The sequence below is a fragment of the Gasterosteus aculeatus genome, chromosome 17 (assembly GCF_964276395.1).
Source record: "Gasterosteus aculeatus chromosome 17, fGasAcu3.hap1.1, whole genome shotgun sequence".
NCBI classification, from domain to species: Eukaryota; Metazoa; Chordata; class Actinopteri; order Perciformes; family Gasterosteidae; genus Gasterosteus; species Gasterosteus aculeatus.
The window spans coordinates 17,218,699-17,231,935 of record NC_135705.1 but is presented as its reverse complement, the minus strand read 5'-3'; the positions used below and the strand labels follow the sequence as shown (position 1 = coordinate 17,231,935).

The following is a 13,237-nucleotide window of genomic DNA, read 5'->3' as shown; positions in this document are numbered from 1 at the left end:
CACAGCTTTAATATTCTTTCAGAGGTACATTTGTCATCCCCTTCATGCCCAGTGAGACGCCTTCATCTCTAACTTCAGCTAAAAAATTTATTAAAAACCTTCTTGCATCAGCCGTAAAATGCAGTCACAGAGCTGAATGCAGGGCAGTTATTCTGACCTCATGAACAGTTGAATACAAATAATTGCCGATCTTATAGAATATGATACATCGGTGTAGATTACGGAGATAACAAAAACTTGGACATAATCGTGGAATACCAACAGGGAGCATTTTGTTGCACCATGCACACTTTTACTTGCAACACAGAGGGTTTGAAACTTAACAGCCAATTGGATTCAGCCACTGTTCCTCTTATTATTTACTCCTATTTTTCCTACTGTGACTCGTCAAAGTAGTCCTGTCCCGGTCCAAATGTCTGTTGCAGTGTTTTAAGTATGTACATGCGTTTCCACTGGAAAAAGTAAGAAAAAGGGTAATACTCAAACCAGACAGTATCCATACTAAATACCTATTTAAATGTATATAAATAAATACAATTAAAAGTAAAAGATGACGCCCTAATGCCTTTTCCTAACCACTCGACCTTGATGGGACACTTCATGAGGGCACGTAAAGGAGAATTCATAAGGATTTAGCAAAAGACAAAGGCGGTCCACAGAGAATCCGGCTGCACATACACTAGGCTACCTTTTCCTAATTTAACAGTAAAGGGACGTATTGGAATTGCAATGCTCTAAAGATAAACCACAGAAAGCACATTTCACACTTTCCTTGTATATTCCTATCGTGCTGCTTCATGCAGGTTATATAAACAGCTCCCTCGGTGACAGACTGCTTTGTGTGTGAAGGAGAGATGCAGCAGCTCCTTCCTTCCAGCTGCTTTCACACTTTACATCCACACTGCTCCCAGTCGACTGACTGACACTTCCCTGATATGAAATATCAATTAGACTGACTCCAGATCAATATTTCCGATGTGCAAGAATTCAAATGTCGAGTCTCGCTACTTATTATAGCCACTTTTTTAATAACCAATATTAAATATTATTTTTTGTGACGCTTCTTGTTACTGCACTAACCCCTCGGTGCCTGTAACACTGCTCATTTCCTCTCTGTGGGACTGATAACGGATTTTCTTATCTTTAACGTGAACAACGCAATGAGATGTGTTACATCATTTCCAAAGTAGTTGAAATTAATTAATTAATTAAAAAAAGGGATACCAGAGTTGACATTATCAAACTGTTATTATATATTCATCTAGTTTATGATACTATATTTTATACTGTAGATTTAAATTGTACATTTGTAAATTGAACATTTCCTGCACGGTGTCATCTGTCTTGTTGTCCATTGTCTTACTGTCCGATGTTACGCACCAACCGCCATGTCAAAATCCTCGTATGTCTGACATATTTTGGCAATAAATGGTCCTGGTTCCACATAGTGAGGGAATCATTGACAGTTACCTGTATATACTGTTCTTTTTATATGTTTTTCTTTGTTTTTGCAAGATAGACTCTTTGTTCATTTTGCCATTGATGGATACTAATCTTACACAAGCAATCTGCAGAAAAGGGGCGGATCGCAGGGAGGATTAGGATTTTGTTCATACTGAATAGAAATAATATGTAGCAAGTATTCGGGACATAGTGAGTTGTGAGAGTAACTGAATGTTACAACGAGAATTCTATAATACGCGCGTGTCCTTTCATTTTGAACCAATTGAACGAAAAATCCGACATTTCTTAGTTGTAGGTACATTTGCAGGAGACTCCGAATATACATAAATAATGGAATAATAAATAAATAAATTGATGATTTTTTTTCAAATCTACTGCTAATACGCCTGTACTTTCTCTCAAATACACCAGAACCCAATTATGAAACAGGCCTTAAAAAGGCTGCACGTTGATGTGCTGCAAACTACCAGCAACTGTTATCAATAACAGTCCTACCTCGAGCGTGGATGACCTCTGCACTGCGGCGTCGGCTGCTCCCAGGCAGAGACGGAGACAGAGACGGAGACGGAGATCTGCATCGGACCGAGACAGCGACACACGGGACATCTATAAAAAGAAGTGTAACTCAGTAATGACCTCACTGTGGGAGCCGCACTGAGACACGTCCCAAATGCACCTAACAACTGGCCCAGCCGTACCACTGATGTGTGTGTGTGTGTGTGTGTGTGTGTGTGTGTGTGTGTGTGTGTGTGTGTGTGTGTGTGTGTGTGTGTGTGTGTGTGTGTGTGTGTGTGTGTGTGAGATGAGAGGAACTGTGCAGCATTTCATGACAGACACTCTGTCTCCTTCTCCTCGGCCGGATGTCTTCAGGCGCTCGGGCTACTACGGCTCTTTGTTCAGAGATTAAAGAAATATTCCCCCGCATGTATCATCTATAATTCATGGCGTCCGTTGAATCTGCAAACATCCCTCGCAGTCTAATGACGTAAGACCAGTTTGAGAGACTGATGGAAGTGTCTCTGCATTCAGGACACCGCTGCAAACACCTGCATTCAGTTTGACATTGTGACAATAACATCGGCCTGTCTGGCACGATACATATTTAGATGTCATGAGTGGCTTGTATTGCTACTTTACCTCTAAAAATTGCATTAACATTGTCATTAGCGAGTGTAACACTATTAAAGATATCGACGTTGCACGAATTGCTTTTTGTGTTTTTCGGGTTAATTTGGTCACTGTATATTTTCTTTTCATACTTTTTTACAACCTTACCACACACTAGTTGCTGAGCGAGTGACGAATAGAGACTGATGCGCACACCTGTCCACCATGTTGTGTCCCTCTTCTCTCCGCGTAGATTCGCAGCGACCTCTACCGACTTCTAACGTTGTCTACAACTGCCACCCCGAGTTAATAACAAACCCAAAGAGGCGCGTTAAACGGAGAATGGACGCGTATAACGGTGGTTTTTCATTACTTTAGTCAGTGGTCGTTGTCTTGAAAGGCGAAGCCCGTCGAGCGAAAAAGCAGAGCCGGGCGTCTGAGCGGATTGATATGCGAGTCGTCATCCGGTCTTCAGGTGTCGCAGGGCGACTCTCGGACGGGTTTACATCTACAACCTGCCGGTGCTTTCTGGTTTCACATGAGCTATTTCGTTTAGCATGCGTTTTAATATATTACTGGAAAATGTCTGGACGTCTCCAATAAAATATAATTATTAATTGCTACTTACCCATTTCGTACACTAGAGGGCGCAACCAGCATGGACTATTTTCCCAAGTGGTCCAAACTGGAAGTCTCATCTCTTCATTTTAGTTGGCAGAACAATGGGAATGTTTCTGTCATGTAAAATGTTTTTTCGAAAGATAATAATATTAACGTTAGAATTGAGAACTCTTCTGCTTCTGCACATCTAGTAAACACCAATAACACATATTCTGTTTGTGTTGTTTTGTGATTTATTTAGGGCAAAAATAAAACTGTAATTTCCCTTACTTTGCATTTTCTTGCACTTTGCCTCTAGGTTACTCAACACCTTATACTAGTGAAATACAAACTGAGGGTATAAAGCAAACATTTGAGCTGGACCTCTGTACCACAAACTTTTGCAAACAAAACACTACAGTATTTGGACATATCAGGAAACTCCTTCAGCTCCCTTTTTCAGATCAAACTGATTATTATATTATGATTATTATTTTTTATACATTGGAAAAGAGGAATCTGTAACCTCAATCAATAGAGAGGGAATTGAGATTTATGTTTATGACATTTATTAATGAGATTAACTAAATACAACCCCAGCCGTGACTGAGAAATCTCAACTCATGATTCGTAACATAAACAACCTCGACCTCTCCATTACTGCTGCAACGCAATAGGTGTAAATGAGACGTGACAGCAGCATCGGACAGCTATCGCCCAGGAGGCTGTTGAGAGGGGGGGTGATGGGGGTTCATTACATAAACTCATCCAAGAGCCATGGGAGAGCAGGAGAGAGAGGAGTGCAGTAATAACCTGTGGATCACTTCTCCCTGAGTCAACATCTAGGCCCCGTGTTTATTTTTCATTATTTCCCAGAGGCACTGAGCTCCTAGGAGAGAGGCCTCCTGCACGAGAACAGTGTCTCCTCCGCACCGCGAGCTCAACCTGAACTGCCCTTTTTTTTTGGTGTGTTTTTGCACGTCTCACGAACAACTGTATCCGTGGGGACCAGATGATGGCCTCACTCTTTGTGTTTGCACGGTCTGCTCGAGATGATTGTTGAGCCTTAACAGATGAAACAACAGCCCTGCGACCCAGCGAGAGGAGCCTATAATCCGTTTAAATATGTCTCTGAGAGATGTTTGGTGTGATCACTCGCAGAGCTGTTATTAACCGTCATTACCCTGAGCTTGTTAAGTATCTCCTAGCAATGGGTTCGGTTCGCAGGCGCGCTGAGATCACCGGTGACAACAATAGCCGGGGCGACAGACGATACTTGAACACACGTGGGTGCATCGCTTCAGTTCGAGCGCTGAACCGAGAGAATCAAAAAAGGGAAAACAAGACACCGACCACCGAGTGCGAGTTAAAAAGTGCAGCTGTACGGGGAGGAATTTGAGTGAAAGGTTAAGTGCCGCTCGCAGACAGTTCAGGACGCAGCCGTAAAAAGAATGCACTCTTAAGGCAGTTTGTTACAAACCAGGTTAACACACTGGAGACGTTTACAACTGCAGCGTGGGCACAATAAAGCACTTTGCACATTCACTGCGAGCGACTGGTCTGTCAGACACTCGCGCACACACACATGCAGAGACACTCCCAGCACAGATTTTGAAACAATATTGTTTGTTTTGAGAATGTTCGGGGCTGGTTGTACCTGACGGGGCATGACTGCTGATACCAGGCTTTCATTTTCACTCAAACTCCCACGTTCAGTCCCAGTACAGCCTTTGATGAGCAGAACTATACCCAACGGATAGCGGACCTTAAATCCTGATGTCTATCTGAAAAGATGTCACGCTCTGTCCACGAGGGGAATTATTCATTACAGCCATGAAAACACAGCACGGTGGGCTTCTTGTCTGTTCTCAATTAGCAAAGTGTGCAATACAACATCGCAGCAGCTCCCTGTACCTTTTCCCGAGCAGTAAGATAACATCAGATTCGATGTATCTTCATTTTTACACACTGTCGTCAGTCGGTTGAATTGAAGATGTCATGATTGGCTGTGGTGACTAAGAGCAAATGCTACGGGACCAGCAGGAATCAACCCAGGGCGCATTAACAAAGGTGAATAAAGTGGCACCAGTTGGCCTTTTCTGCAAACCTGCACCGCTACGCTGCACACTGCTGCCACTGTGAAATCCCTCATGGCCCAGCGGTGTTGTTCCTGTCGTCCATCATCATTATAAAGACTGTAAATCCCTTCACAGTTCAAGCAAAGACGGACAATTAAGCCAAGTACTGCTTGTAAAACATCAATTGTTTCATGAATGTGACTCAATGTAAAGTCAAACCAACGGGCTGAGTAAATTGAGAGTAATGTGCACGTTCTGCCGTGGACCCGATAAGTGCGAGGGGGGTAAACGTACCGAGTGAGCAACTTTTAATTTGCTGATGTCCAGTTCTTTGGATCATGAAACCGTTTCCATTCGGTGCAAGAGATAAAGTGAGTCATTTTGGATCCCATTGGGCCCCATAAGATACCGGTCATCCAGGAACACCTGAGGCTCAAGCGGCGAAACCAATGAGTGTGTGGAAATCAGCAACGCTGCATTTAATTGCTTTTGAGTTTATCAATTTACAAATGCTATGCCAGGTTTTGGGGGAATGACTCAAACACGCAACCGGAGCGTTTTGCGTGAATCAGTGTGATTCCATCAGACTGTGTGGGGGCGACACACGCAGCAGTTCTGTGTAATTGCCTTTCCTCACACCTGTCTTTACAACTTCACCACCAACGGCACTTTATCAGCAGCCACATCTGCACTTCTCACCTACAGCCGCAGTCTCGTTGCCTCCTTCATACCTGAGTGCATCACCAGGCGCAGTTTATTCTAAGCCTCCTGACAAGTTAAGCCCGTGTTTACCTAACTCTCGAGCACAGATAATACCAGCGCGGGTGCACCACCTCGGCGCCTGAGCCTCTCCCAGCGGGGCGCTTGGTGGGCGTCTGTTGACAGTGGCGTTGCCCCAGTAAGCCCGATGATTCACACACAACGCATTGTGCCAGTCTGACACGTCTTAACACACACCAACGGTGCACACACTCCACGCCTAGCTGGCCATCCCGTTGCTTGTTGCAAAAGATTTCTTGAATCGCGAGTAGCGAACACACTCCTTTCTCTTGTAGACGCATTGTGCAACCGCGATGTGAAGCGGCACTTCATCTTGAAATAACAAGTCCGCAGCTGGTCTGGTTTGCGGTAAATCGGTTGGCATTAGGCTTTATTTGCAGCAGTTGATGTGGGGGAGGGGAAAGTATTTCCACTTCTGTAATGTTTGGAAAGGTAATAGAAAGAAATGCTTTTGTCAGAGCGACCAAAGGTACTTTTACTCAGTGGAGAGAGCAGCTTTAGTTCTGGAGTCAGCCAGGGTCAGGTTGGTGCTTGAGGAGGTTTCTCGCAGGGCGGCACGGAGGAGAAAAACCTGTCACCGCCACGTTTGTCACTCCGCTGATGCTGAGGCCTCGGGGGCCTCGGCGCAGGTGAGAGCCGGGCACGCGGTTCGCACCTGCAATCCGAAGCCCCAAAAAGCGTTAGGTCGCCTCTATCACTTTGGGCTCACTTGTTCTCTTTGACTTTCCCCCCCAAAAATACCGCCCCTCCCCGCTGTCCTGTATCTGGTGTCCGTCTCCCTTCTCAGTGTCTTTCCTGTGACGGAAAACAAGGGTGGGAACCAGAGCTGATGCAGATGGCGAGAGAAGGGCGGAGGGTGAAACGTGAGAGTGACAGAGCAGGAACGCCGTTTGTCCTAATGGCTCCCAGAGAAGGCAAACAGCAACCACTGCTATCCAGATGTCCGCTGTCCTTCTGCACTTCTTTCCCTCTTAAATGAACATTTTGTTTCACCCAAGTAGCTGGATAATTTGTTCCATTTGAGGGGAGGCGGGGGGGAGGAAGGCAGGCGACAGTCAGGCGAGCAGCCTCACAGGTCCGGGCCTTGTTGGAAGGGTATCATGTGGCCGCCTTTTTACGACCTGTTTAACACCAGAAAGTTGAACGCGGCCATTTATCCCGCGCAGTATGACACGGTGTGTACGCGATAGGGGTGAACGCGGCAGTAAAAACCCCGCTCGTGTTCATTACCGAGAGAGGAAATCAGGCATCATGGAAAGAAAGAAAGGCCCCTGTTTGTCTGCGCTGAACCACAGTGACGCTGCCCCTCTGGATCCATTAGCAGAAGTTGTCTCCAAAACAACTTTCCCATACTTTGAGAGGGAGACACTATTGTGCTTGTGCTCGCGTGCCGACGGGGGAAACCTCGACGCGTGATGTTTACCGCAGCACTACACTACCTCCAACAACAAGACCCCAACTATACCTCCCGAGACCATCCGACCCCCCCAAAAAACACATTTATCTCACGAAGCCGAGTGCTTCATCCATCACGTTGTGTAGAGAGAGAGAGCGCGAGAGAGATAACGCACATGTCTCTGTTTACACAATAACCGCCACAAAAGAAATGAGTTTTATGAAAAAGTGGAGGGAAAAGAAATCGCCGTTAGTCGACTTCATGTCATCGTGTGAGTGGGACAGAGACGGGGGATAGATGGTGAGAGGCGAGGATGAAGAGCGGGTTGGACGGGGCTCGGACAGGAGTTGTCTTCTTTAAAAAAAGCAGAACGAGGGACATTTCTCTTGACGGCAACCAACAGGAGCCACTATTAAAACACGCGTGAGGGCGAGCGTGTGAGGTATCATGTTTATCGCACTGCTGTTTATTATGAATGTCAGAGCCAATATGTTTATATGACCGCTCTTTGGCTCGAGAGCCCGATCCTCCATTTTCTTGAAAGATCACCGAAGGGTCCCCCTGTGAACACTTAGGCTCTGGCTTTCAGAGGGAGAGGAATAACAATCCCCTCTATGATGTCTTCCACATGCGCTCCGTGACGAGCACGCTTCTTTTCCTTCTTTTTTTTTTTGTTTTGTTACTTGACTACTTCGTCCTTCGTCAGATGTGTTGGGAGGTCGGGCCAGAATGAGAGGGAAGAGAAAGAGGGAGACATGGGTGAAGAAAAAAGTGAGTGGGAGAGAGGAAAAAGTGAGAGCTGATCTTAGATTTCAATTGAGCCCCGGCAGCTACGCAAACAGGGAGGGAGGGAGGGAGGGGGGAGGTTTGGGGGGAGGGACACGGCAGCTGAGGCAGAGGGATGGATGGATGGATGTGGATGTGGAAGAAGGGAGGGAGAGAGGCGCTCGGCAGAGCCACTCAGTCTAGACTCCAGATGTGCAGGCAGCAGCGGTGTGGCTGTCTTGGCCCCCACCAGGCTGCTCGGGGAGTATCCCCGGCGCAAGTCCCCACGCCGCCTGTAAATCAGCCCAGCCAGGCCTCAGGCAGCACCGCAGCCACAAAACCCCTCCGCCCGGACCCCCAGAAAAAACGGGGGGCCGGCCAGCGACAGACGGACGCCGAGGAGCCCGCTGCGCCGCGTTCGGCCCGTAAAAGTCTCCCTTCGTTGCAACGTGAGATAGAATGGCCTCGTTCCCCTTGCACACCTTTTTTTGTTTGTTTTTTTTGCTTTCTTAAGTGTGTGTTTGCGTGCATGTGTAAGTGTTCCTATAAATGCAGATGAGGCACAACATCAGGGTACGGCTGCCCGTAGATCAGAGGGGAATGCAGCTCGGTGTCATAAACGCTGCCGTCTCTCCTTATTTAGATCCACCACAGCCCGTCTGCTGCTCCGCTCCCCAGTCTCACTGGCACCAGGGCATGCCTGCAATGGCACACTGCTTCCCAGGCTTCCCATCAACTCAACCATCCACAGAGAACATTCACGCAACTACAGATTGTGTGTGTGTGTGTGTGTCTGCGTGATCCTTTCCCATCAGAGCTCAACACATAATTAGAAGTTGGACTGGGAGGCCCGCCCCATATATAGTAAGTAATGCAGACCGCAAACATGCAGTTAAAACCAGATTTCTTATTGTAATCCGTCAGACCAGAGTGAGCTATTTTAAAAGGGGGGAGGGGGCGGGGGAGTCTTTCAGTGGGTCACAGTGCAGCGTTTAACACATCCAAGTCCATGCGAGCAGAATGAGCATGTGGGAGGTGGAGGAGGCCTGTGTGTGTGTGTGTGTGTGTGTGTGTGTGCGTGTGTGTGTGTGTGTGTGTGTTTCCAAACCAATCCGGAGCTATTGTGCAAAGTGCTAAAGTCAACGCTTCAGTCAGCTGTTCAAACAGGTAGCGTGGAAACATTGGAGCGGCGTTTCAGTTGATCCGCCTGCAGACATCCTCTGAACAAACAGGTGAGCGTAGGGGAAGGAAAAAAAAAATGCAGAGGTCAGTGTGTTTGTGTGTGTGTGTGTGTGTGTGTGTGCGTGTACATTCAGCCGTGACTGTGGCCCTGTGAAAAGACCCCCCCCCCCCCCAACCAACCCCTCTTCTGTCTACTGTGTGTGAACAGGTGAGCAAGCCACCGTTTTCGGTGCACAAAGTAGACACAAACACAGGAACTGAAACACACAAATACTCCTATTTACAGACATACACATCCCAGCTGATCCCCTTAAACACACCTACCCATTGCTCATGGTGAGATTCCAGCAGCAGCAGCACTCGCACACCTCCTGCATCCACATGCGAATGTGTGTGTGTGTGTGTGTGCACTTTGCGGTTGTTCAAACACCTTGTTTGTGTCGTTGGGATTCGGTGGGAGGTTTCCCAGCATCCAGGCACAGACCCCGTGTGGGACGCTGCAGGATAAAACAGCTGACAGGCGTTGGAATGCTCCCGGACATGCGAGGTTAACTGGGCTTTAACCTCTGCACCTCGGGAGGGGAACGCTGCTGAAACACAACACAGGCCGCCGGCCGGACTGCTGTCAGAGTCTTACATTACACAATGAATTAGTCAAGACTCCAGTCAATTTAGTTTGGTGAAAAGCTACAGTACGCTGATATGGGGTGATAAAAGGGCAGAAGGGATTTATTGATTTCTTCGTTTCTTCATTTCTCAAGATGTTCATGTAACTTTAGTGAATTTGAGGACTGTTAGTTGGACAAAATGAGGCAATGTGGAGTCGTCAGCTGAGGGAAATTATGATCATTAAAACCACTTGTTCCAGTACTACTTTATCTATTATTCAAGCACACTATGTGACCATTTATCCAATAATTGTAGCTATTTCCTCCAACTGTTCCTCTGTTACTTTTGACTAACATTTTGAACCGTTTATTCATTACGTTCAAAAGTTTAGACTTCTCTGCTCACTGAGAGTGAATCGCCCGGGATGTAGATGTACCCATGATCAAGTCAAACATGTAATATTTGCAATGCATTTGTAAGCTCATTGAGTCAGACAGCATCTGGGAGGATTACTGACTCATCATCCTCAACAGCCACCGCTTTGTACCACAAGAGGGCCACCTCCACCATCAAAGCTCCTCCCCGGGTCCACAACAGATAGGAGACTGTGTGTGTACTTTCCCCCCAGTGTCTGTTAGTGTGCATGCATGAGCAATCCTGAGTTGATGAGACAAGGCAGTCAGTCAGAGGGCCCTGGGCTCTCCCAGTTAATTAGTAGCAGGGCCAAGCCACAAAACGAGCCAGCAGCAGCAGCCGCCCGGCCCGCAGTCATCATGTGAAACGGCTGGAGGGGAGAACGTCTCCCTGACGCTGCAGATAGAGCCGTTCAAACAGCTTATCCGAGGCAGTCTGGCCTCGCCTTATCTGATCTGACCCCCGGCTCACACGCCTCCTGTTACACTATGTTTCATCTGATGCAGAGCGTGGTCGGTTTGCCAGGGTGCGTGCGCGCGTGCATGCAACCGAAGGCCCGTGTGTGCGTTGGAAAATGGTTCTAAGGTTTAATGCATGGATTGGATATCACCCAGGCCAGTGTGAGGTCACCATCGGTTGTAACACAGTAAAATAAAGTGGGTGAGGGGTGGGGGGGGGGGGTAGAGGCAGGCGGCTGCATATCAAATCCACCACAGGTAATGTCATTGTTACGAGGCAGTCTGAAATCATTTAAGCGTACATTTGTGCAGTGATTTATGAAGTGATTTATGGAAAAGTTACTCGGGCGGACTCTGTGGCCTGAGCTGGATGCGTTCAGGAGTGTGTTTTTGTTTAAGTGTGTTAAGCTGCAGCTCAAACCAGCGCAGCAGGACTAGCAGAACGTCAGGGTTTACAGAATGAAGTCCCATATCGTGGAAGATAATCAGTGATCTGTACAAAAGCACGTTCTTCAAACAGCCCTCTGCGCTTTGCAACACACACTCATCCTGCAGGTGATCATTTATTTTCCATTATATGCTAATAAGCGGTGTTGCATGTTTAAAATGAGCTGCTGCACAGTAATTACGTACCCACTCTGAGCTTTTCTGTCTTGGCACCGGCTGGCTGTGGGCAGGGACGAACAATTCAGAGACAATTTAGCCACAATGCTGCAGTAATTGTTGTTGCCCACTGTCTCCCCCGGGGGTGACCCCTCACTTCCTGAAACACAAACACATGCAGATACAAATGCACATGCTCACACACATTAACACACAGTGTTGACACAGCTTCAGCCCGGGACACCCCCCTTCTACACCATGACACCCCCCTTCTCCTCCCCTCCTCCCTTTTGCCTTCTTGATCCCTCATCCCACCGTCCCTTCCTACACACACACACACACACACACACACACACACACACACGCGCACGCACACGCACACGCACACAGTGCTGTTTGGTGGAGATCAGAAGCCCAGCTCAGAGGCCCCACACCTGGGCATGTTTGCGAAGGAAGCGGGCCCTGGGCGGGCTGCGCTCCATGCGCCTGTCGACTGGCTCCACCAAGTCTGGCCAGCTGTGCTCCTGGCCTGGCCTCGCGCTGTGGGGGCTGTGCAGCTGGGAAAGGCATGTTTCCCAAAAGAGGAGAAAAAAAGGACAGGGAGGGGAGGAGGGAGGGAGGGAGGACGCAGAGAAGAGAGAAAAAGAGAGAGGAAAAAAAAGGGCTTTAGGTTATTTCAAGCTCATTACACATTCATCCTTGAGCTCTCCTAAAGCATCTCCCTTTATAAGAGAAAAAACATTCTGAACTAAGCTGGTTAATACCTCTGAGGTGTTGGAAGTCATTATTCATTTTTTTTTTCCCATCAAATTTTCTGGTTATATGATTGGAAACTAAATTACGGTCTTGTGAGGCAGACAATTAAATTGTAACTCTGTTTGAGATGAATGTCCCGAGCATGTTTTTTACACATCTGTTTTCACAACTGGAAATGAGACTTAAATGCAGAATCGTTTGCATCTGTCCTTTTGTTGAAAATTAGGCCAGATGGTACTTAATATTCCTTAAGAAATCCAAGTCTCTCAGAGACAGCAGTATGTTTATTCTTGCAGTGTCATAGAAGTGATTATGCACGAATGGAATGCACACGTTTTTTTTTCTACAATGAAATATGAAGTTGAGTCAATGTTTTGCTTTGTTCTGTATCGTTATTTGGCAAATGCTCCGGTGTGCTGAGACGTCCTACGGACACGGTGCGCCCACTCAAAAAGGGACGACAAACAAACTGTTGCAGCATCTGCCGCTTCAGATGTCACCTCTTCCTGTGTGTGTACTTAGCCTGCTGCCATGTGGGGCTCCCGAGGGCTGTCCAGCCCAGCAGCAGCTCAGGAAGTGGAGGACGTGTGGAGAGGCCACCGTGTTCTCCTGTCACTCAAGCACCGCGGAGGAAGGCCGAGCCCGGCGGACCAGGGCCAGAGATCCCGTCGCAACATGCCCAGAGCACGGGAGCCACCTCTTCACGTTGACTTCTCGAGGTGGAGTCCCTCGCGGTCGGATTGCATTTCTGCTGCTGTTATTTTGTTTGAGGAAAGCGAAGCAGCCAACGATGTTGCTACAAAACACTGACGTGACTCCAAGGCAACCTTCACTGGTTCAGTATCACTGGTGTGTTTTTATCTCTCTGTAGTTCGTAGGTTTGACACCTTGATGCTCTCTGCGTAGGTCAATTGAGGCAATTGACACTGCGAGGAGCCGTGCGCTGCAACAGGTTGGCTTTGGGCTTGTTTGAGTACAGATTGAGTATTCAGGTGAAACAACACCAGTTATGCCGTCCGGCTATT

At 47.4% G+C, this 13,237-nt stretch overlaps 1 protein-coding gene across 4 annotated transcripts in view; it reads right to left on the bottom strand.

The window, feature by feature from the left end:
• sulf2a (sulfatase 2a) overlaps positions 1 to 2,070 on the bottom strand; it is a 41,056-nt gene extending 38,986 nt beyond the window's left edge. For 2 of the 4 annotated variants that reach the window (XM_078091612.1, XM_078091615.1), the window contains exon 1: positions 1,960 to 2,070. The gene's annotated coding sequence lies outside the window, so the exon portion shown is untranslated. The remainder of the gene's footprint in view (positions 1 to 1,959) is intronic. The other 2 variants (XM_078091613.1, XM_078091608.1) reach the window with 2 other exon arrangements.
• Between the last annotated feature and the right edge of the window lie 11,167 nt (positions 2,071 to 13,237).